Source organism: Pristiophorus japonicus, chromosome 9, assembly GCF_044704955.1.
Source record: "Pristiophorus japonicus isolate sPriJap1 chromosome 9, sPriJap1.hap1, whole genome shotgun sequence".
NCBI classification, from domain to species: domain Eukaryota; kingdom Metazoa; phylum Chordata; class Chondrichthyes; family Pristiophoridae; genus Pristiophorus; species Pristiophorus japonicus.
The window spans coordinates 63,024,751-63,045,980 of record NC_091985.1 but is presented as its reverse complement, the minus strand read 5'-3'; the positions used below and the strand labels follow the sequence as shown (position 1 = coordinate 63,045,980).

Sequence of the window (21,230 nt, the reverse complement as noted above, 5' to 3'; positions counted from 1 at the left end):
AGATTCTCCTCACCGTATGTGGGTCTTCGATATATGGCCTCCTCAAAAATTTGCTTGCACCGATCAAACCAACAGACAAGTCTTACACAGAGCTGTGTATGCTGGTTCGGAAACACCTCAAGCCAAAGGAGAGCATCTTGATGGCGAGGTATTGCTTTTACACGCACCATCGCTCCGAGGGCCAGAACCTGCCGAGTTTTATCGCTGACTTAAGACGCCTTGCGGGACAGTGTGAATTTGCAGGATCCTTGGGGGAAATGTTGTGGGACTTTTCCGTGCTTGGAATTGGCCACGAGGTCATTCTTTGCAAACTGCTGTCTGCCGAATCTCTAGATCTGAGCAAGGCCATCACGATAGCCCAAACCTTCATATCCACGAGCAATAACATGAGACAGCTATCTTCACAGAATCGAAGCTCACTGTCAAATACTGTGCATAAAATAATGTTTTCAGCAGGCAGAACGGTACAGCGCAGGGCCCACACGACTGCAGAGGCCAGACCTAGGCCTAGCGTGACTCAGAGTCCGCCGTGGGGCGTGAATGCATATCCATTAGCACCATGTTGGCGCTACGGGGGCAGCCATAGAGCTCATCAATGTCGATTCAAGCCCTATGTGTGCAAGGGCTGTGGAACAATGGGGCACCTCCAGCGAATGTGCAAACGATCTCTGACTCACCACGTGGCAGAGGATGGCCGATCCAGCGAGGATCATGCTGAATGAGCAGGAGAGGCAACTGAACCTGAGGATAAAGAGGAAGTATATGGGATACACACTTTCACCACCAATAGCTCTCCAATAATGTTAAAAGTTGAACTTAAAGGCACTCCATCTCCATGGAACTAGACACGGGAGCGAGTCAATCAGATATGAGCCAGAAGGCATTCAAGAGGCAGTGGGGCGATGAAACACAGCGACCCAAGCTGATCCCGATTCAGGCAAAGCTGCGCACCTACACCAAGGAACTGATACCAGTTATTGGTTGTGCGGACATAAGAGTATTCCATGAGGGAGCAGTGCACGATTTACCATTGTGGATTGTTTCAGGTGATGGGCCAACGCTGCTTGGTAGGAGGTGGATGGGGAAGATTCGATGGAACTGGGAAGATCTCAAGCGTACCTTCTCCGGCGAATGACGTCTCCCCTTCTCAAAGGCTGAGCAAACCCCCACCTTCAGCTGAACCAGGCATCAAAGTGCAGATCCATTTGCAGATCCCCGAGTCACAGACCACTCATCACGACCACGAGGAGGTGAAGATCAACTGAGCAGTGGTACAGGCACGGTACCCACCACCCAAAGCCGACGACCTCTTCGCGACGATAGAAGAGGCTCCAGGTCGACCATGCGGAGTGGGACTCCGGCCGAAATGATCCGAATGCGTCTCTCCGATGCCAGAGGCCAAATCCCTGGGGAGGAACATCGCGGCAGTCGGCATCACGGACACGGACGAGAGAGCATCCAGACCATGGGACGAGAGTGCATCCAGACCACGGGACGAAGGTGCATCCAGACCACGGAACGAGAGAACGTCCAGACCACAGGACGAGAGAGCATCCAGACCACGGGACGAAGGTGCATCCAGACCACGGAACGAGAGAACGTCCAGACCATGGGACGAGAGTGCATCCAGACCACGGGACGAAGGTGCATCCAGACCACGGAATGAGAGAACGTCCAGACCACGGGACGAGAGAGCATCCAGACCACGGGATGAGAGAGTGTCCAGACCACAGGAGGTCACCGCAACGGAACGGAGGAATGTGTCGCCCAGCAAGGAAGATGACTGGGTTTGGGGCAAAGGTAAAGGGGCGGCTGCTGAGAAGGCCAGGAACCCACTACGTTCCAATAAGTTGTTTGTACTATGTAACCAATGTGAGTGGTCTTTCGCGGCCAATGATGTACCATTATATGGGGTCGGAGGGACCTTATAACTAGCCAAAGTAGCGGGCGAACACCAACCGGTCGTATAAGTATCTGACAAAGTACTTGTAACGAGTGATGTGTTATCACATGGGGTCGGGTGTGTTGTACAGCAAGCCAATGTAGCGGGCGAACCCCAATCAGTTGTATATGTATTTAACAAAGTACTTGTAACAAGTGAGATGTTACTGCACGGGGTCGGGAGTGTTGTGCAGCAAGCAAAAGTAGCGGGCGAGCCCCAAACGTTTGAACATGTATTCAGTAAGTTAACCAAGGCAGCAACCTGTATTCACGGGTCTAAAGAGACGTACCAAAGAGTGTCCCAATATGTGCTCAAGTCAGACAAGCTGCTCATCCCACAAGCTTGGGAAAGCAGAAGCACCATTATCGATGCGTTGTTTCGAGAATGTCTAACACTGTCTGTGCACTGTAACATAATCCGCCACGGGCCAGGCACTGAGAACGGTACTGATGCCCTCAGTTGGCCACCATTGCCCACCACTGGGGTGGAAACGGTGCAGCCTGCAGACCCACTTGTGGTCGTGGAAGTGCTAGAAAGCGAGGGGTCAACCGTAACGGCCCCCCAGTTCAGAACCTGGACCAGCCAGGATCCCACGTTACCACCTGCCAAAGGTGAACTGCTAGACAGGATGTTGCAACCTATTCATCGCAAAGACGAAAGGCCCATCCCAACGTTGCAAAGTAAGGCAGGGCGGCTACACATAGTCGGTGGTCCGGGGTCCCCATACTACGGCCCAGGATCCACTGGGACCACCAGGCCTCCCGCCACTACCGAAAGTCTCAAGGCCATTGCGGCCATCCTGGGCTTGCTAGGCCTCAAGGTCAGCGACAATAGCCCGGAGCAGGCAGCCCAAATCACTAAACCAAGCACCACACATGTCATGGTAGACTCCCTACAGACCCGGCTATCCCGGGTGCTATGCAGTCACTAGGCAGAATCACTCAGAACCGAGCCTTCCATATGCCATCAGCAGAGAATGCACCATTATTGCACGGCCCATCCACGCAACATCAGAATAAGTGATATAGACCATGTTCAGGGCCCCAGTTGGGCCGTTAGCACCGCATTAGCCAAGGGGGGAATGGAGTGTATGTGATGAAAATGGAGTGTTTATGAAACCATGTACTGGGCTAATATGTAAAGCATTTGGACCAGACCAAACTGCGAACTACAGATAACCAGGAACCACTGTGAAAGGACCTGGCCCCCAGCGACCCACAAACACAATCGGCCTCACCGTCAACCACGAGGACTTCAACCCAAGCGATCGACCTGGGGACGCGGGGCCACCAGATCGCCTCAACTTGCAAATAACTTGCACATAAGACTTTGAGGGGGAGTGATGTTATGTATGTATGTAAACCTCACCAATATGTAAGACTTGCCACTAGGGGGTACACCTGTGGGAGACCTAAGGGTCACCTGTGCACCCTGGGGCAAGCAGGTATAAAAGATGATTCACCATGCTGCTTCTCCACTCTGGAGTCTGAATAAAGAGACCAAGGTCACAACAATTTGAGCTTGCAATACAGTCCTGTGGATTTATTTTGAACATAACCATCCCAGCACTGTGTAACTGGATTTTTTATTCTGGAGGTGGGTGTGAGGGAGAGAGATTTAAAGGTATTAATGTGCATCGGATCGATGTGTGTTTCTTCCTTAACATTTTTCAGCACAATTGCATTTATGTTACAACACCATCATTAATACCTGAGGACAGTCACCGCAAGAAAAAAAGGCTAGGTCCGAAGCTAACAAGCAAGCAAAAAACAAATTGCATGGTAATTATTATTGATCATTTATAACTAGAGGGCTGAGTAACTATTGTGGGGAAATTAGATCCACACCCCACACGTGCAAAATCCTTATTTTTTTTTACTTTCTTTGATCAGAAGTGCAGGGTGCCCATTTCTTACGTTTTTATGTCAGTAATCAGTTAGTGACGGCTGAATACGCTTCCTGTCCAGGAGCAATGGTCGCGGAAGGCACTTCCTGTCCAGGAGCAATGGTTGCAGAATGTGCTTCCTGTCCTGGAGCAAAGGTCAGTGAGAGGTCAGCTCAGGAAAAAATAGCAACTCATGATAAGAACATAAGAACATAAGAAATAGGAGCATGAGTAGGCCACCTGGTCCCTCAAGCCTGCTCCTCCATTTAATAAGATCATAGCTGATCTGATCATGGATTCAGCTCCACTTCTCTGCCTGCTCCCCATAACTCCTTATCCCCTTATCGCTTAAACATCTGTCTATCTCCGCCTTAAATATATTCAATGACCCAGCCTCCATAGCTCTCTGGGGCAGAGAATTCCATAGATTTACAACCCTCTGAGAGATGAAATTCCTCCTCAACTCAGTTTTAAATGGGCGGCCCCTTATTCTGAGACTATGCCCCCTAGTTCTAGTTTCCCCTATGAGTGGAAATATCCTCGCTGCATCCACCTTTTCGAGTCCCCTCATTATCTTATATGTTTCGATAAGATCATCTCTCATTCTTTTGAACTCCAATGTGTATAGGCTCAATCTACTCAACCTATCTTCAGAAGTCAACCCTCTTATCTCCGGAATCAACGTAGTGAACCTTCTCTGAACTGCCTCCAATGCAAATATATCCTTTCTGAAGTACGGAGACCAAAACTGTATGCAGTGCTCTTAGTGTGGCCTCATCAATACCCTGTAGCCGGACTTCTCTGCTTTTATATTCCGTCCCCCTTGCAATAAAGGCCAACATTCCATTTGTCTCCCTGATTACTTGCTGTATCTGCATACTACCCAGGTCTCTCTGTACTGCAGCACTTTGCAATTTTTCTCCATTTAAAAATTTATTTGATTTTCTATTCTTTCTGCCAAATTGGATAAGCTCACATTTTCCCATATTATACTCCATCTGCCACCTTTTTGCCCACTCAGCCTGTCTATATCTCTTTGCAGATTTTTTGTGTCCTCACAATTTGCTTTCCCACCCATCTTTGTATCATCAGCAAACTTGGGTACATTACACTCGGTCCCTTCATCCAAGTCATTAATGTAGATTGTAAATGTTATGTCTTCAGATGCTCTGATAATGACTCCACGAGACAATGTATTGTACTTGAACTGTAGTGAGCTTAGTCCATTTAATGTAACTCCAGAATGAGGATCACACCTGGTGGCCTGCCTTTTATACTAGGCCTGGCACACCTGTACAGGTAACCTACAAGTCTCCCACTGCAGTGCCCTCTGGTGGCACACCTTATAATGGTACAAGCAGTAACCATATAGGATACATGACATCACTCTCCCCCAAGTCCTTAGTGCAAATTACCTTTGCATTGACTGTGCTCTGGGCTTAGCTCTATCTGGTTAACCCTTGGAGGGTCGTTTCCATCTTGGGTGAGTAGGTGGTGTTTCGTTGGCAGTAGAGGTACTGTTGGTTTCTGTTTGTGCATTCATGACCACTTCATTCTCTCCCCCCACCCCCCCCCCCCCCCACACACACACACACATACAGATTGTGCCGTTGGCTCATTATATTCATAGACATTCAAGTCCAAAAAAAAAATTGCATTTACAGTATTACATTCGTGGTACCGTAGAGAGGCAAGTACATTTGAATGTTGAGATACATACTTAGAATATACTTGGGGTCAGTACCGGTGAGTGAGGACAAACTAGTGTCAGGACTGCTGGATGGTGTCCAGGTAGTCTGGTGGCCACGCGGTGCCCAGTGGGAACCCGGTTGGCTCAAGTTGCCTGCTCTCGGGGTTTTTGCCATTGCTCTTAGCACCGGGCAAGTTCACAGATGCCTGTGACCTCCCTGTCCTCTTCTTGCGTCCCAGGTTCGCTGCTGCTCCCTGAGCAACAGTCGTCTAGCAGTGCACAGGGAACCCGCTTGCCTGGGCGTTATTTGGTTTGGGATCCTGGCTGGTCCCAGTCCCATTTGTGAGAACCGTTACGGGTGACCCTTCGTTCCCGGGTGTAGCCTTGGTGGCGATACGGTCTGGGGGCTGCGCCTTAGCGCAGTTTGCTATTTCAGGCTCATGGCGGTTGGTGCCATCGGGTGTCTGAGAGGTGGAGCCGATCGGGGGCAGGGTATCGACACCGGTGCCATTGCCCTCCTGAGATCGCTTGCTCTGCAGTTTGTTTATATTAGCTGCTTGTGGCCATACTCCGTGGTGCATAAATCTGGTCCCAGGGACGCAGGCTACAGCATTGGGTAGCTCACTGGACCTGTGTGCTCCCGATGGGTGTTTGCCCACTGCATTGACTGTATGCAGTTGAAATCCTACATCACACAACGTTTCATTACTTAAATTGTAAATAACCTGTAGCTCTGATCGCAATCGCGTGATTTTTCTTTGCTTATTTCATGTACACAACTCTGATCATCAATTACACATTTTACATCTAACTCAAAGTTGCTATTACATTGATTGAGAATGTGGAACTGTCCCTTTAAGTATGGTGAGTTGCAGGCCTCGTTTAAGAGAGCCTTGCTTTCTTTACCCCAAACCTCTTCTTCGTTTGGTGCCACATGTTGCTCCAGCAGCGCTGCACCTCGTGGTCCGGCCGCTGCCATCTTTTTCTTCAGCGCCTCAACTTGTGGTTTGGGCGCCATCTTTCTTCCATCCACGATGTCGACTGCTGTGATCTTCTTCTCCCCGGGTTCTGCCACCGAGCCTGGGAAGTCACCTCTGGATCCGATTTTCTTCCTCCGAAGTCCTGTCACTGGAGCCCGGAAGGTGTGTTCGGGTCGTCTCAGCTGGATCATCTCCACGCAGTCATGCTGAGCAGTCTGTGCCTCGGGTGCTGTGCTGTTCTGCTCTCTGGTGCCGGATCCAACCTCAGGTGAGGGCTTGTTTTGCCTCTGAGCACGGAGGACATCGATAGCTGGAGGGATGAAGCCTTTTCCGCTCCAATGGATCTTCTCCATCCACCTTCTTCCGAGTAGCATTGGTCCATCACCTGCAACAATCCACAGGGGTAACTTGTGCACCACGCCATCATGGAGTACCTTTACATCCGCACTACCAACGACTGGGATAAGTTCATTGGTGTAGGTGTGCAGCTTTGCCTGAACCGGGACCAACTTGGGTCATTCAGCTTGATTGTCCCATTGCCTCCCAAAGGCTTCTTGATTCATTACTAACTGGCTCGCCCCCATGTCTACTTTCATGAAGACTGGAACACCATTTATCTCGACTTCCATCCTCAATGGGGAGTAGTCTATGGTGCAGGTAAATATGCCGTGCACCTCATCGTGGGGCTGAACTGCCTCGCTGATTATCGCTTCATAATTCGCGCTGGATTCATGGCCATCTGCAGACTCTTCATCAACACAGTGAGTCATATTTGTTTTACACATTCGCTGGAGGTGGCCCTTTGTGCTGCAGCCTTTACACACACAGTCCTTAAAACTGCACTAGTGAGCCCTGTGATTTCCTCCGCATCGCCAGCATGGTGCTACTCGATTAGCCCCCCTCGGTGGACTCTGAGTTAAGGGACTCGGGGGCCTGTTCTCTCTCCCCTGAGGAGATTCACGTTCTACAGTCCAGCCTCTAAAAGGCACCATTCTGTGAACGGTACTTGCTGGGTTTGAGTCCTGAGGATGAGTCATCCGCCTAGAGCCGCAGGTCGAGGTTATGAATGCTTGGCACATGGAGATGGCCTTCTGCAGTGTGACTGTGGTATCCGCAGATAGTAGCTTATGAAGAAGGCCCTCATGGCCGATTCTAATGACAAAGGTATCCCGCAGCGCTTCGGTGAGGTGGTCGCTGAAATCACACAGAGCCGCCAGCCTCCTGAGGTCTGCAGCATATTTCGCAATTTTCTGGCCTTCGGGCTGTTGGTGTGTATAAAACCAGCGTCTGGCTGTGAGGATGCTCTCTTTGGGCTTGAGTTGTTCTTGGCTCAGCGTTACAAGCTCCTCGTACGTCTTGGTCGTTGTCTTCGCTGGTGCCAGCAAGTCCCTGACGAGGTCATAGACGGTGGGCCCACAACTGGTTAGCAAGATAGCTCTGCGCTTATCAGCCAGTGTGGCCAGGTCGTCTCCTGCCAGGTCGTTTGCTGTGAAGAAATGGTCTAGCCTCTCCACAAAGGCGTCCCAATCATCACCATCGGCAAACTGCTGCAACATACCAAAGTTAGCCATTTTCGCGTGAAAGTCCGTAATCTCGTCGGCAATTGTTATGTCTTCAGATGTTCTGATAATGACTCCACGAGACAATGTGTTGTACCTGAACTGTTGTGACCTTAATCCATTTAATGTAACTCCAGAGTGATGATCACACTTGGCGGCCTGCCTTTTATACTGGGCCTGGCACACCTGTACAGGTAACCTACAAGTCTCCCACTGCAGCATCCTCTGGTGGCATACCTTGTAATAGTACAAGCAGTAACCATGTAGGATGCATGACAGTAAATATTTGAGGCTCCAGCACCGATCCCTGTGGCACCCCACTAGTTATTGTTTGCCAACCGGAAAATGACCCATTTATCCTGACTCTCTGTTTTCTGTTAGTTAGCCAATCCTCTATCCATGCTAATATATTACCCCCAACCCTGTAAACTTTTATCTTGTGCAGTAACCTTTTATGTGACACCTTATCGAATGCCTTCTGGAAATCCAAATATATGACATCAAATTGGTTCCCCTTTATCCACTCTGCTCGTTACATCCTCAAAGAATTCCAGCAAATTTGTCAAACATGATTTCTATACCAAATCTCATGATTTTTGAGATTTTGTCTCATGATTTATGAGACGATAGGGTTGGCATTACTGCAAAAACCCTTTGGAAGGGCTGAATTAACAATATGAAATATTTTGCAGCCTTTTCAAAAAAGACCATTTGGATCAGCTTCAGCCTTTTCACCCCAACGTACCTTTAAGTGGCTGCCTCCATTTAATCTTTTCTGGCCTGCTTTATCAGCAGTCCTTCTGGTCCACACACAGGCTGGAATCTTAACGGCGCTGTGAGTGCGAGTTTGGTGGCAGCTCAGCTATCAAGATGGTCGTGAATGGCAGCGGGGCGGAAGTCCGCTTTCAGCCCGCCTCCATGTCAGTTTCCCAAGTGACGGGTCTGCCTGCGCTTCACAGACCAGACGCCAAGCGGCGGGGGAGCCAACTGAGATCATTAACAGTGTGTTTAAAGGTAATTAATAAGTATTTTTCCAAGTTCTTACCATTTTTCCAGCTTTTTTATGAGGTTCGCGGCGCTCGGGGATCATGTCACGTAAGTATGTTGGGTTCTCAATTACTCTCCAATGCTGTGAATAATTGACAGCTGCAAAAGTGGTATAAAAGCTACCATTTCACAGCTGTTTAATTTCTGAACAGAAGCTGGCACCTTCAGGATTTGGAATACACTTTTCAGCTTTATGGAGGTTTGAAGTGTTTGGAGCAAACTCTCTATCAACTGTCACCGTCTTGGAACAACCTCTCTCACCATTGACAAATCAGTTCTGTCATCTCAATTTCAGCTGCCATCAACATTGGTGCCCTTGAAAAAAATCTTACCTTGGTCCTCGGAATCCCACCACAATCAGTCCCAACACCAGCACACCAGCATCACCAGGTGCACCAGCAGTACCAAACCAACAGCACCAACCTTCTCCACAATCACCTGATGTTGCAAAGAACACAGGGCATCAGCACCTGACGACAGTGCTGCCTGGGACGCTAAGGATGGCCTCACCATGGCCACATTTACTTCACTTGACGCTGTACACATAATGTGCCAGGTTGGCACCACCCCACACCAGCACCATAATGTATTCCTCCAATGCCCAAGCCATTCCTTTTACACTCATCACCATTGGGGTGGGAGGTACTGTTATGTCTCACCATTCACTACAACTCGCTAAGTCACTTCCAAAGATGCACACAGATCTGCCAAAAATGCAAAGTGTTGAAAATAAAGATTTAAATGTTTAGCAACACAACAATATAAACTTTAAATGAACTTTGGCTAAAAGACCCTTGTGTGTTGTTAGTTGATATGATTGGACAAGGATGAGGGTGAGTGTGAGGAGTTGCTATTAAGATGAGGATGTGATACTGTAGCTAGAGAGAGAGGGATGGGTGGAGGTGCAAGGTAAGTTGATGTGAGTAAAGATGTGCAGGTGTAGGGTAGGGAAGGCAGAGTGATGGGGATGTGATGAGTGGCACAGCAGGATGAGGTTGAGTGTGGCTTTGCAGTAACATTTCGTGATCTACTGAGATCATTGAAAGGTTTGCACCACTGCAGCCAGCTCCTCCTGATGACATCCCTGTTTGTGCCCTCCTGTACAATGTGCAACCAGGCTGAGTAGGTGTCCTGGGGAGGTTTCTTCCGCCCATAAGAAGGGAAGAGAACCTCCCTGCATGCTGGGAGGGAGTTATGGGAGAGCCTGTGTGCAGCCATGCACCTTTGTGCAGTGCTTGTCAGTGTTTGCAGCAGCTCAATGCTGCAGAATACTGACAGCACAACTGTTGAAAATAGTGTGGGCATGGTCCCTTTAAGGAAACCGGTTGATGACACATCATTAAATGACATTATCAGACCCACTTCTTTTTAATTGGCTGAGAACCTAGCATGGTGGGCTTAACAAACCCAATGGGGAAATTTGTGTGAGAAGTTGACATGGAGCCAGGAGCGGAGTTCGCATCCGCACCCCATGCCGCCCGCCTCTCTCCCGACCCAGTACGAAAAATCAAGCCCTCAATATGGATTTGGGGACTGTATTATTATAAGCAAATTGGGTTGACCCTGGAAGTTCTGATGGAGTCAGCCCTCCTCCAATCAAATGGGTTCATACCCTGCTATGTTCACATCCTGCCTAGGCCCCACACAGACCTGAAAATTGACCCTTATTTGTCTCCATTTTAATCTAACAGAGACATGTGATCTGTACCTAAAGTGCTCTGTATTAGACAGATCGTCTGTGTTTGCAAAGACAGTTTTAATGACCCAGTTGGAGTGCCTGTTTGCTCAGTAGGTAAAATCAGTAAGAGTATCTGAGTAGATGTTACAAATTAATGCTCCTGGTGCAGAGTTTTCTGTAACAGGATCACATTTTGGGAATTCAGATATGCTGACCTCCACGGTCAAATTCTCTAAATTGCACTCCTGCTGTGCAAAGCTCTGTGCCGCCAATACTAATTTGTAAAATCTATTCCATTCTCCCATATTCATTCACCTGTTTTATACTCGTGTCTACTTTTTCCACAAAAATGAACACAGGAAAATACACCATTAAAATGTTGTATACATAAGTCACACCCCCAGGCTTGTAGGACATAAACTCCTATAAGAAGTTGTTACCTGTATCCCTGATTTTCTGATACTCCAGAATTTACAGCTTTAATATTAAAGTTGTGCCTACTTGTTCTGGATTCCCCCATCAGAGGAAATCAGTTAACTGTATGTATCCTATCAAATCCTTTTGTCATTTTAAACACCTTGATTAAATCACTCTCAACCTTCTAAACTCAAGAGAATCCAAGCCAAGTTTATGCAATCTGTCCACATAATTTAACCTTGTAAGCACTGAAATCATTCTGGAGAATCTGCACTGTAACCCTTTCAAAGCCAATATATCCTTTCTGAGGCCCAGAACTGATCCAGTACTCCAGATGGGGTCCAACCAAGGCTCTGTACAACTGAAGTATCACTTCTTCCATACTGAATTGCTTGAGATAGGGCGAATATTCTATTAGCTTTTTAAATTACTTTTTGTACCTGTACAACAACAACAACTTGTATTTATATAGCACATTTAACATAGTGAAACATCTCAATGCGCTTCGCATGAGTATTATGAGACAAAAGTTTGACACTGAGCCACTTAAGGAGAAATTAGTGCAGGTGACCAAAACTTGGTCAAAGAGGTATGTTTTAAGGAGCGTCTTGAAGGAGGAAAGAGAGGTAGAGAGGTGGCGAGGTTTAGGGAGGGAGTTCCAGAGCTTAGGGCCGAGGCAACAGAAGGCACAGTTCAGTGATTCTAATCAGGGGAGCGCAGACATCTCGGGGGTTGTGGGGCTGGAGGAGATTACAGAGATAGGGAGGGGCGAGACCATGGAGGGATTTGAAAACAAGGATGAGACACTATCTCCCCCACAGTTCCTAGTTTCTCACCATTAAGAAATTATTTTTAATGGTGTGAAACTTGGAAACTTGTCTTTCTTCGATGCAAAGTGGATGACCTCAAACTTCCCCACACTAAACTCCATCTGCCATAGTTTTGCCAACTCACTTAATCTGTCTATGTCCCTTTGAAATTTCATGCTCTCATCCACGCAATTTACTGTGTCTCCAAGATTTGGGGTGGGACTCCAGAGTTCCATCCTGTTATGTATGCAATAAAGGTTCAAACTGAGTACTGTTTAACTAAGCAAGGTACAACCTTGGCTCTGCTTTATTTAGGCCCAAAGTGCCTGACTCTCAAAATGGTTGGCCTTTTATACCTGAGCAGCTCCAACAATGACGCCATCTGGTGGTTACAAACAGAATGTACACACATGACAATACCCTGCTCTGAGATCTTATCACAGACTTTCACAGGTTGAGACAGTCCGGTGCTTTGCGCTCCCGGGTTGACCGAATCAGTTCGATTCTAGCCTTGGGTGAGTGTGCGGGGTCTGCTGTGGCTGATGGCTGGATGACTGACTTGTTGGGGGTGGCAGTGGCCATGTCAGGAATTGCAAGTCCATTTTTATTGAACAGGTCCGTGATAGAAAATTCCGGGTTCACCCATGATCCTTTAGTCCTCTGAAGACTGCTGGTAGGTTGGTTGGTCATCGATGGTTTCTTCGTCCGACTGTTCTGGCTTGTCTGTGTGCCTCAGCTTTGTCTGATCCATGTGTTTGCCCATTCTTGAGCTTAAAAACGAACATTCTGTTGCCCTCCTTGGCCATGACCATACCAGCGATCCATTTGGGACCCTGACCATAGTTCAACACATATACAGGATCATTAACAGAAATCTCACGTGACACAGTTGCGCGATCGTGATACCCTTGTTGACTTTGTCTTCTGTATTCAACATGATTATTTAAATCCAGGTGTACCAGAGATAGCTTAGTCTTAAGACCTCTTTTCATCGTGAGTTCAGCAGGCAAGACCCCTGTGAGTGTGTGGAGTCTTGTCCTGTAACTCAGCAGTATGCAGGACAAGTGGGTCTGCAGTGACCCTTGGGTTAACTTCTCCTCATGCTTTGCTTGATAATTTGTACTGCATGTTCAGCTTGCCCGTTGGACGCAGGCTTGAACGGTGCCATTGAGTTTCACAAACTCCTGAAACTCCTGACTGGTGAAGCATGACCCATTGTCGCTCACCACTATGTCAGGTAGACCATGTGTCGCAAACATGACATTGAGATTCTCTATGGTTGCAGTGGACGTGCTGGATGACATGATTATGCATTCTATCCACTTCGAATAAGCGTCCACCACCACTAAAAACATCTTGCCCAGGAAGGGACCTGCAAAATCTACATGGATCCTGGACCAAGGTTTGGATGGCCGTGACCACAGACTTAGCGGCGATTCCGCTGGTGCTTTGCTGAGCTGCATGCAAGTATTGCACTGATGCACACATGATTCCAGATCAGAATCAATTCCTGGCCACCATACATGGGACGTGGCGATGGCCTTCATCATCATTATACCCGGATGTGTGTTGTGTAACTCACGCACGAACTTCTCTCTCCCTTTCTTGGGCATTACAATGCAATTGCCCCACAATATGAAATCTGCTTGAATAGATAGTTCGTCCTTGCGACGAATGTACGGTTTGGCCTCCTCACATATTTACTTAAGTATGGTAGACCAATCCCCTTTGAGGATGCAACCCTTTACCACCGATAAAATCGGGTTCAGGCTGGTCCAGGTCTTAACTTGTTGAGCCGTGACAGGGGTACCTTCACTCTCAAAAGCATCCATGATTAACATTAAATCCACCGATTGTGAACTTTCCACCTCCGATGTGGACAATGGCACCCGGCTCAAAGCATCGGCACAATTCTCTGTGCCAGGTCTGTGGCGGATGACATAATCATAGGCAGATAATGTCAGCGGCCACCTTTGGATGCGGGATGAAGCGTTGGTATTGATACCTTTGCCCGCAGAAAACAATGAAATGAGCGGCTTGTGATCAGTCTCCAATTCGAACCTCAGACTGGACAGGTATTGATGCATCTTTTTAACACCGTACACACACGCTAAAGCTTCTTTTTCTACCATGCTGCAGGCTATTTCTGCTTTAGACAAACTTTTGGATGAATACGCGACAGGTTGAAGTTTCCCCGACTCATTGCCTTGTTGGAGTACGCAACCAATTCCATATGACAATATGTCACAGGCCAAAACTAAACATTTACATGGGTCATAATGTACCAGCAGCTTGTTCGAGCAAAGCAAATTGGTGGCTTTCTCGAAAGCTCTGTCTTGCGATGCGCCCCACACCCAGTTGTCGCCTTTTCTCAATAGCATGTGCAGTGGTTCTAGTAAGGTGCTCAATTTAGGTAGGACGTTATCAAAGTAGTTGAGTAGACCCAGGAACGAATGCAGCTCCGTCATATTCTGCGGCTTAGGTGCATTCTTGTTTGCCTTGGTTTTCACGTCAGTAGGTCTGATGCCATCAGCGGCAATTTTCCTCCGGAGGAATTCGACCTTCGGTGCCATGAAGAGGCATTTCGAGCATTTCAGTCTGAGTCCCACTCTATCCAAATGCAATAGAACCTCTTCCAGGTTGTTCAAATGTTCCTTGGAGTCACGACCGGTGATCAGGATGTCATTTTGGAACACGCGGTTCTGGGGACGGACTTCAGTAGACTTTCCATGCTGCAGCCGAGCGAATTCCGAAAGGGCACCTGTGGTAAACAAACAATCCTTTGTGCGTGTTAATGCACGTAAGTCTCTTCGACGTCTCGACCAACTCCTGTGTTATATCGGCTGACGTCAAGTCCAGTTTTGTGAACGACTTCCCTCTGGCTAGCGTCGCAAACAAGTCATCAGCCTTCGGTAATGGGTACTGATCTTGTTCCGAAACCCTATTGATCGCAGCCTTGTAGCCTCCACAGATTCTGACTGTGCCATCAATTTTCAGCACAGGAACAATGGGGCTGGCCCACTCATTAAATTCGACCGGTGATATGATCCCTTCACGTTGGAGTCTGTCCAGTTCAATTTCGACCTTCTCCCTCATCATATATGGCACTTTATGATGGACGGGTCTTGCATCTGAGTCCACATGGATCTGCACCTTGGCTCCCATGAAGTTGCCGATACCCGGTTCGAACAGCGAGGGAAACTTGCTCAATACTTGGGCACATGTAAATTCCTCCGATGACAACGCATTTATATCGTTCCAGTCGCATCTGATTTTTTTCCAACCAGCTCCTGCCGAGCAGCGTTGGGCCATTGCCTGGAACAATCCATAACGGTAACTTGTGAACCGCACCGTTATATGACACGTTAATTTGTGCACTGCCAACCATCTTTATCAGTTCTTTGGTGGTCCTGCGCAGCTTGGCTCTGCCTGGGCCTCACAGTCTTAGTGTCCCACAGCTTATTAAATGCCCTCTTATTCATGATCGATTGACTCGCCCCCGTCTCCAGTTCCGTCGATATCGATATCCCGTTAAACTTCACATTAATCACAATTAGTTTACTCTTGGTCATGAAGGAGTACAGTCCATACACTTCCTCCTCAGGCATTTCGGATTGCGTATCCGGATCCACGCTGGTCTGACTCTCACCCTCCACGTGATGTGTCGCAGCTCACTTGCTCATCTGCAGACACTTGCGCTGGAGATGCCCCACTCTCAGACAGCCTTTGCAACTATATTGCTTAAATCGGCACTGCTGATGCCGATGATTTCCCCCACAACGCCAACACGGAGAAGTCGGATACATTCCTGTTGGCGGACTTTGGGCAACCACAGGTTTTGCAAACGCAGCCAGGTAGGCCCTGCCATGTACCGCTCTGCCGAACGCCGAATCAATCGCATTTACAGTACTTGCCGAGGTTTGGTTCTTCACCGCTATTTGCTTTAGCCTCCTGTCTGTCGTCATACATGAGTGAGCAATCTGGATGGCCCTTTTTAAATCCAACTCCTCCACCATTAGAAGTTTGCGCAGGATCACTTCATGGTTGATACCGATAATACAGAAGTCCCGCAGCATGTCTGCCAACACCGTCCAGAACTTGTACGGTCCCGCTAGACGTCTCAGGTCGGCAACGAATTCCGCTGCGCTCTGGCCCTCCGATCGAACGTGTGCATAAAACCTATATGATGATGATGCCGTTGTTTGGCTTAAGGTGCTCCTGTACCAATGTACATAACTCCTCGTATGTTTTCTCTGTTGGATCACTAGGCATGAGTAGATTCTTTATCAGACTGTAGATCTTTGAACCGCACACAGTGAGGAACACGGCCCGGCGCCGATCTGCATTGTCAACCTTCATTTTGTTGGCCACGAAGTACTGGTTCAAACAGCTCACAAAGTCTGCCCAATCTTCTCCTTGCATGACTCACCCTAAAAATCCAATCGTGCTCATTTTGCAAACAAAGGTTCTTGTATTCTCATCGCCAAATGTTATGTATGCAATAAAGGTTCAAACTGAGTACTGTTTAACTAAGCAAGGTACAGCCTTGGCTCTGCTTTATTTAGTCCCAAAGTGCCTGGCTCTCAAAATGGCTGGCCTTTTATACCTGAGCAGCACCATGTGCGTGCTGCTTAGTGGCCTCCAACAATGATGCCATCTGGTGGCTACAAACAGAATGTACATATGTGACACATCCCTTCAGTCGTGCACAGTAAATTCTGATGGAAGTGAAGGCTGGAAGAAGAAACATTTGCTCCCAAAGTGGCTCATGTATGAAACGATGGGATAATGACAGGATGATGTGATCTGTCAGAAATTGCAGCATTTACCTTAGGGCTGCACCCGACTTCACTCATGCCCATATAAAACAGTTCAGAAACGTTTATGTGTCATATTGCAGCTTTGGTTGGAGTGTTCTGAAATGTTACTTACTGACTCTACCTGCTGTTCGGGTAGATCTTCTGATTTCCCATGACTGTCACTGGTAGTCACACCAGACTATTGCAAGTGGACAATTACATTAACTAAAATAAAAGCAAAATACTGTGAAATAGAAACAGAATACTGGAAATACTCAGCAGAATGGGTAGTATCAGTGGAGAGAGATTCAGAGTTAACACTGTTTCAGATTCTGACGAAAGGTCATTGACCTGAAACCTTGGGGTGAATTTTCGCACCAAAATTGGTGCGTTGGGTTCAGGTCAGATGTTAAAATTTAAAAAAATCTGAACCCCAACCGCAACCTGCCTCTAACCTGCCCACCTCCGGCTTTTATGGAGGCGGGACAAGGGGCAACCAACCCACTCCCAGAAGGCAGATTGGCAATTTAGATATTTTAATGTCTGGCAGCCTCTGACTTAACCTGCTTTGCAGGCTTCTACAATGGTTCGTCGGAATTCTCAGACCTCGGGAAACCTAACAGTTGAAGGGAGGTGAGGACAACTTTGGGGAGAAGGTAATTGCCTTCACAGCACTGCTTGTGGGCCAGGGGAAGCAGGTGTGCTTATCCCCGGCACCCCAAGATCGCGCCTGAATAGAACCATCCCCCATACAAAGGCCCCCAGGGCCGGTGATCGGACACCCCCTTGGGTCCTGTGGTTTGCTCTGGAGCGTTCCCCGCACGCCTGGAAGGCAAGTCCATCAATCAGGCTTACTTCCGGGCGGGTAACCTATCAGAGCCAAAGGAATCATGCTTTGAGTTGGTTTCCCACCTGGAATTCCGCACCCCCCCCCCCCCCGCCCCCACCACCTAAGTAACCCGTCCCTGTTAATATGCAGGCCGTTAACTCTGTTTCTCTCTCCACAGATGCTGCCTGGCCTGCTGAGTTTCCAGCACTCTGTTTTTAACTACATTGACTAAGTTGCCAATTACTCCCAGTGACAGATAGGTACAAAAAAAGGACATGCTTATTTGTACTGCCAAAATGGTCGCCATGCTCCACCCTTTGTCTATGATTGGTCCCCTTGGAGGATATGCCACACCCTGAAGTTTCACTGGAATCTGTAACTGGAACTGCCTATCCCAAGTTCTCACTGACTTTGCAAATTGTAACTCGATCCACTTTGACTTCCTGAAGCAACAGAGGACAGAGCTCCCCAGAAGACAGCAAAGGCCAGCCGAAGTGCCTTACCCCAGTTCAAGTGTGTGCCTCCTCCAGCCAAAGTGCCTTACCCCACTGCAAGTGCACCCTTCCTCCGCCCCCCCCCCCCCCCATGGATGGGGCATTGTGGATTGTTAACAAGTTTATTGGGTATGAAGTGAATAGTGATAGTGTTGTGACTTCTGGATTTCATCCATTCCAACAATGTTCCTTGTAGGGGGTTGGAAGAATGTGATCCGTCTTCCCTGAGTTCCCTCTCTCCCCTCCTATCCCCCCAGCCTCTCTCTCTCCCCAGCCTCTCTCCCTCCCAGTCTCTCTCTCCCTCTCTCTCTCACCCCTCAGCCTTTCTCTCTCTCCCCCAGCATCTCTCTCTCCCACAGCCTGTCTCTTCCTCTCTCTCCCTCCCCCAGTCAATCTCTCTCTCCATCTCCCTCCCTCAGTCTCTCTCTCTCCCCCCCAGCCTCTTTCTCTCTCCCCCCTCAGCCTCTCTCTCTCTCTCTCTCTCTCCCCCAGCCTCCCTCTCTCCCTCTATCCCAGTCTGTTAAGTACCGAATAACTCCACGAGGCTAAGTATGGTGAGCTAGTTCAGGCATGACCTTACTCCAATTTATTTACTCTCAAAATAAGGATTCAGCATGGCTACCAACATTATATACATGGCTTGCACGTGTCTGCCAGTGACCATTAGGACTCCGACAGTCGCGCCCTCCGGTGGCAGGTAAAACCCAGTTAACATACATTACATCATTCCCTCAAAGTCCTTGGTACAGGTTGTATTTACAAGTTGAGACAGTCCGGGGCCTTCCGCTCCCTGGTTAATCTTCTCAGTTCGAACCCAAGCTTGGGTGAGTTAGTAGGACCATTGCTGCATTGTGGAACAGTCGGTCTGACAGGACTGTCGGGGATGGTAGGTTCATCTTCGTGAATGACACAAGGGTCAACTGATGGTTGGATGTGTGTTGGTTGGTTGATGATGATGTCATCTTCAATTTGTTCTGGGTTGTCTGTGAATCGTAGTTTGGTTTGGTCGATGTGCCTCTTGCATGTTTGGCCGTTTAACAGCTTGACTACAAACACCCTTTTCCCCTCCTTGGCCAAAACCGTGCCAGCAACCCACTTTGGACCATGACCATAATTCAGGACAAACACAGGGTCAGGAACAGCAATATCACGTGATACGGCTATGCGACCGTGGTACCATTGCTGCCGTTGTCTTCTGGTTTCGACATGGTCATTCAGATCCGGGTGTACAAGGGAGAGTCTGGTTTTGAGGCCTCTCTTCATTAACAGCTCGGCAGGAGGGACCCTGGTGAGCGAGTGGGGTCTCATCTGGTAACTGAGCAGAATGCGGGACAAGCAGGTCTGTAGGGAGCCGTGAGTCACGCGTTTTAGGCTCTGCTTAATAGTTTGGACAGCCCGCTCCGCTTGACCGTTAGACGTGGGTTTGAAAGGGGCAGACCTGACATGCTTGATGCCATTATGGATCATAAACTTGTGGAACTCCGAACTAATGAAACACGGTCTGTTGTCGCTGACAAGGACGTCAGGCAGGCCATGGGTGGCGAACATGGCCCGGAGGCTTTCAATAGTGGCTGTGGAAGTGCTGGATGACATGATTACGCATTCAATCCATTTGGAGTAAGCGTCCACTACCATTAAAAACACTTTGCTGAGAAAGGGGCCAGCAAAGTCTATGTGGAGCCTTGACCACGGTTTGGATGGCCATGACCACAGACTCAGTGGAGCCTCCACAGGTGCGTTACTTAGTTGCATGCAAGTGTTGCACTGATGCACGCATGACTTCAAGTCCGAGTCAATGCCGGGTCACCAAACGTGAGACCTGGCAATGGCCTTCATCATGACAATGCCTGGGTGGGTACTGTGTAAATCTCGCACAAACGTTTCCATGCCTTTTTTTGGTATAACAACACGATTACCCCATAACAGACAATCAGACTGAATAGACAATTCATCTTTGCGGCGACTATAAGGCTTAATTTCATCCTGCATTTCCCTGGGAATGGCAGACCAATTTCCATTTAGGACACATCTTTTTACGCTTGACAGTACAGGATCCCGGCTGGTCCAGGTCCTAATTTGGCGAGCCGTAATGGGTGACCCCTCGCTCTCGAAGGCATCCATCAGCAGCAGCAAGTCTGTGGGCTGCGGCATTTCCACCCCGGTTGTGGACAATGGTAGCTGGGTAAGCTCATCAGCACAGTTTTCAGTGCCTGGTCTGTGGCAGATGACATAATCATAAGCGGATAATGTCAGTGCCCATCTTTATTTGTGGGACGAGGCATTGGTGTTTATACCTTTGCTCTCAGAAAACAATGAAATGAGCGACTTGTGGTCTGTTTCAAGCTCAAACCGAAGCTCAAACAGGTATTGGTGCATTTTCCTAACCCCATATACGCATTCTAAAGCCTCTTTCTCTCCCATAATATAGGCTCTTTCAGCCTTAGACAGACTTCTGGACGTGTATGCAACTGATTGGAGTTTGCCTGATACATTGGCTTGCTGGAGCACACAACCATATGATGAGGGGTCGCAGGCCAGCACTAACCGCTTATATGGGTCATAGTGTACCAGTAATTTATTGGAACATAGCAGGTTTCTGGCCTTCTCAAAGGCTCTGTCTTGAGATTTGCCGCAAACCCAGTCGTTACCCTTTCTAAGCAGCATGTGCAAGAGCTCTAGCAATGTGCTCAAACTAAGTAAAACGTTACTGAAATAGTTGAGAAGACCCAGGAACGAACGCAGCTCTGTCACACTCTGGGGTCTGGGTGCATTCTTGATGGCCTCTGTCTTTGAGTCTGTAGGCCTGATGCCGTCTGCTGCAATCTTTCTCCCCAGGAATTCAACTTCTAGTGCCATGAAAATGCACTTGGAGCGTTTTAGCCTGAGTCCCACTCTGTCCAGACGACGTAGAACCTCTTCCAGGTTGTGCAGGTGTTCGGTGGCGTCGTGACCGGTGATCAGGATGTCATCTTGGAACACGACGGTTCTCGGGACGAACGTCAGCAAACTCTCCATGTTTCTCTGAAATATTGCTGCTGCCGAGTGAATTCCGATTGTGGTATATAAACAGTCCTTTGTGCATGTTGATGCACCTCAGTTTT

General features: G+C 48.3%; 1 long non-coding RNA gene across 2 annotated transcripts in view; it reads right to left on the bottom strand.

Moving 5' to 3' along the window:
* LOC139273070 (uncharacterized) overlaps positions 1–21,230 on the bottom strand; it is a 74,296-nt gene that overhangs the window by 39,888 nt on the left and 13,178 nt on the right. The window contains exon 1 of one of the 2 annotated variants that reach the window (XR_011595008.1): positions 3,859–3,962. The exons of the other annotated variant lie outside the window; for it this stretch is intronic. This is a non-coding gene — a long non-coding RNA (uncharacterized lncRNA). Of the gene's footprint in view, positions 1–3,858; positions 3,963–21,230 lie in introns of those variants that run through there. 2 annotated transcript variants of the gene reach the window in all.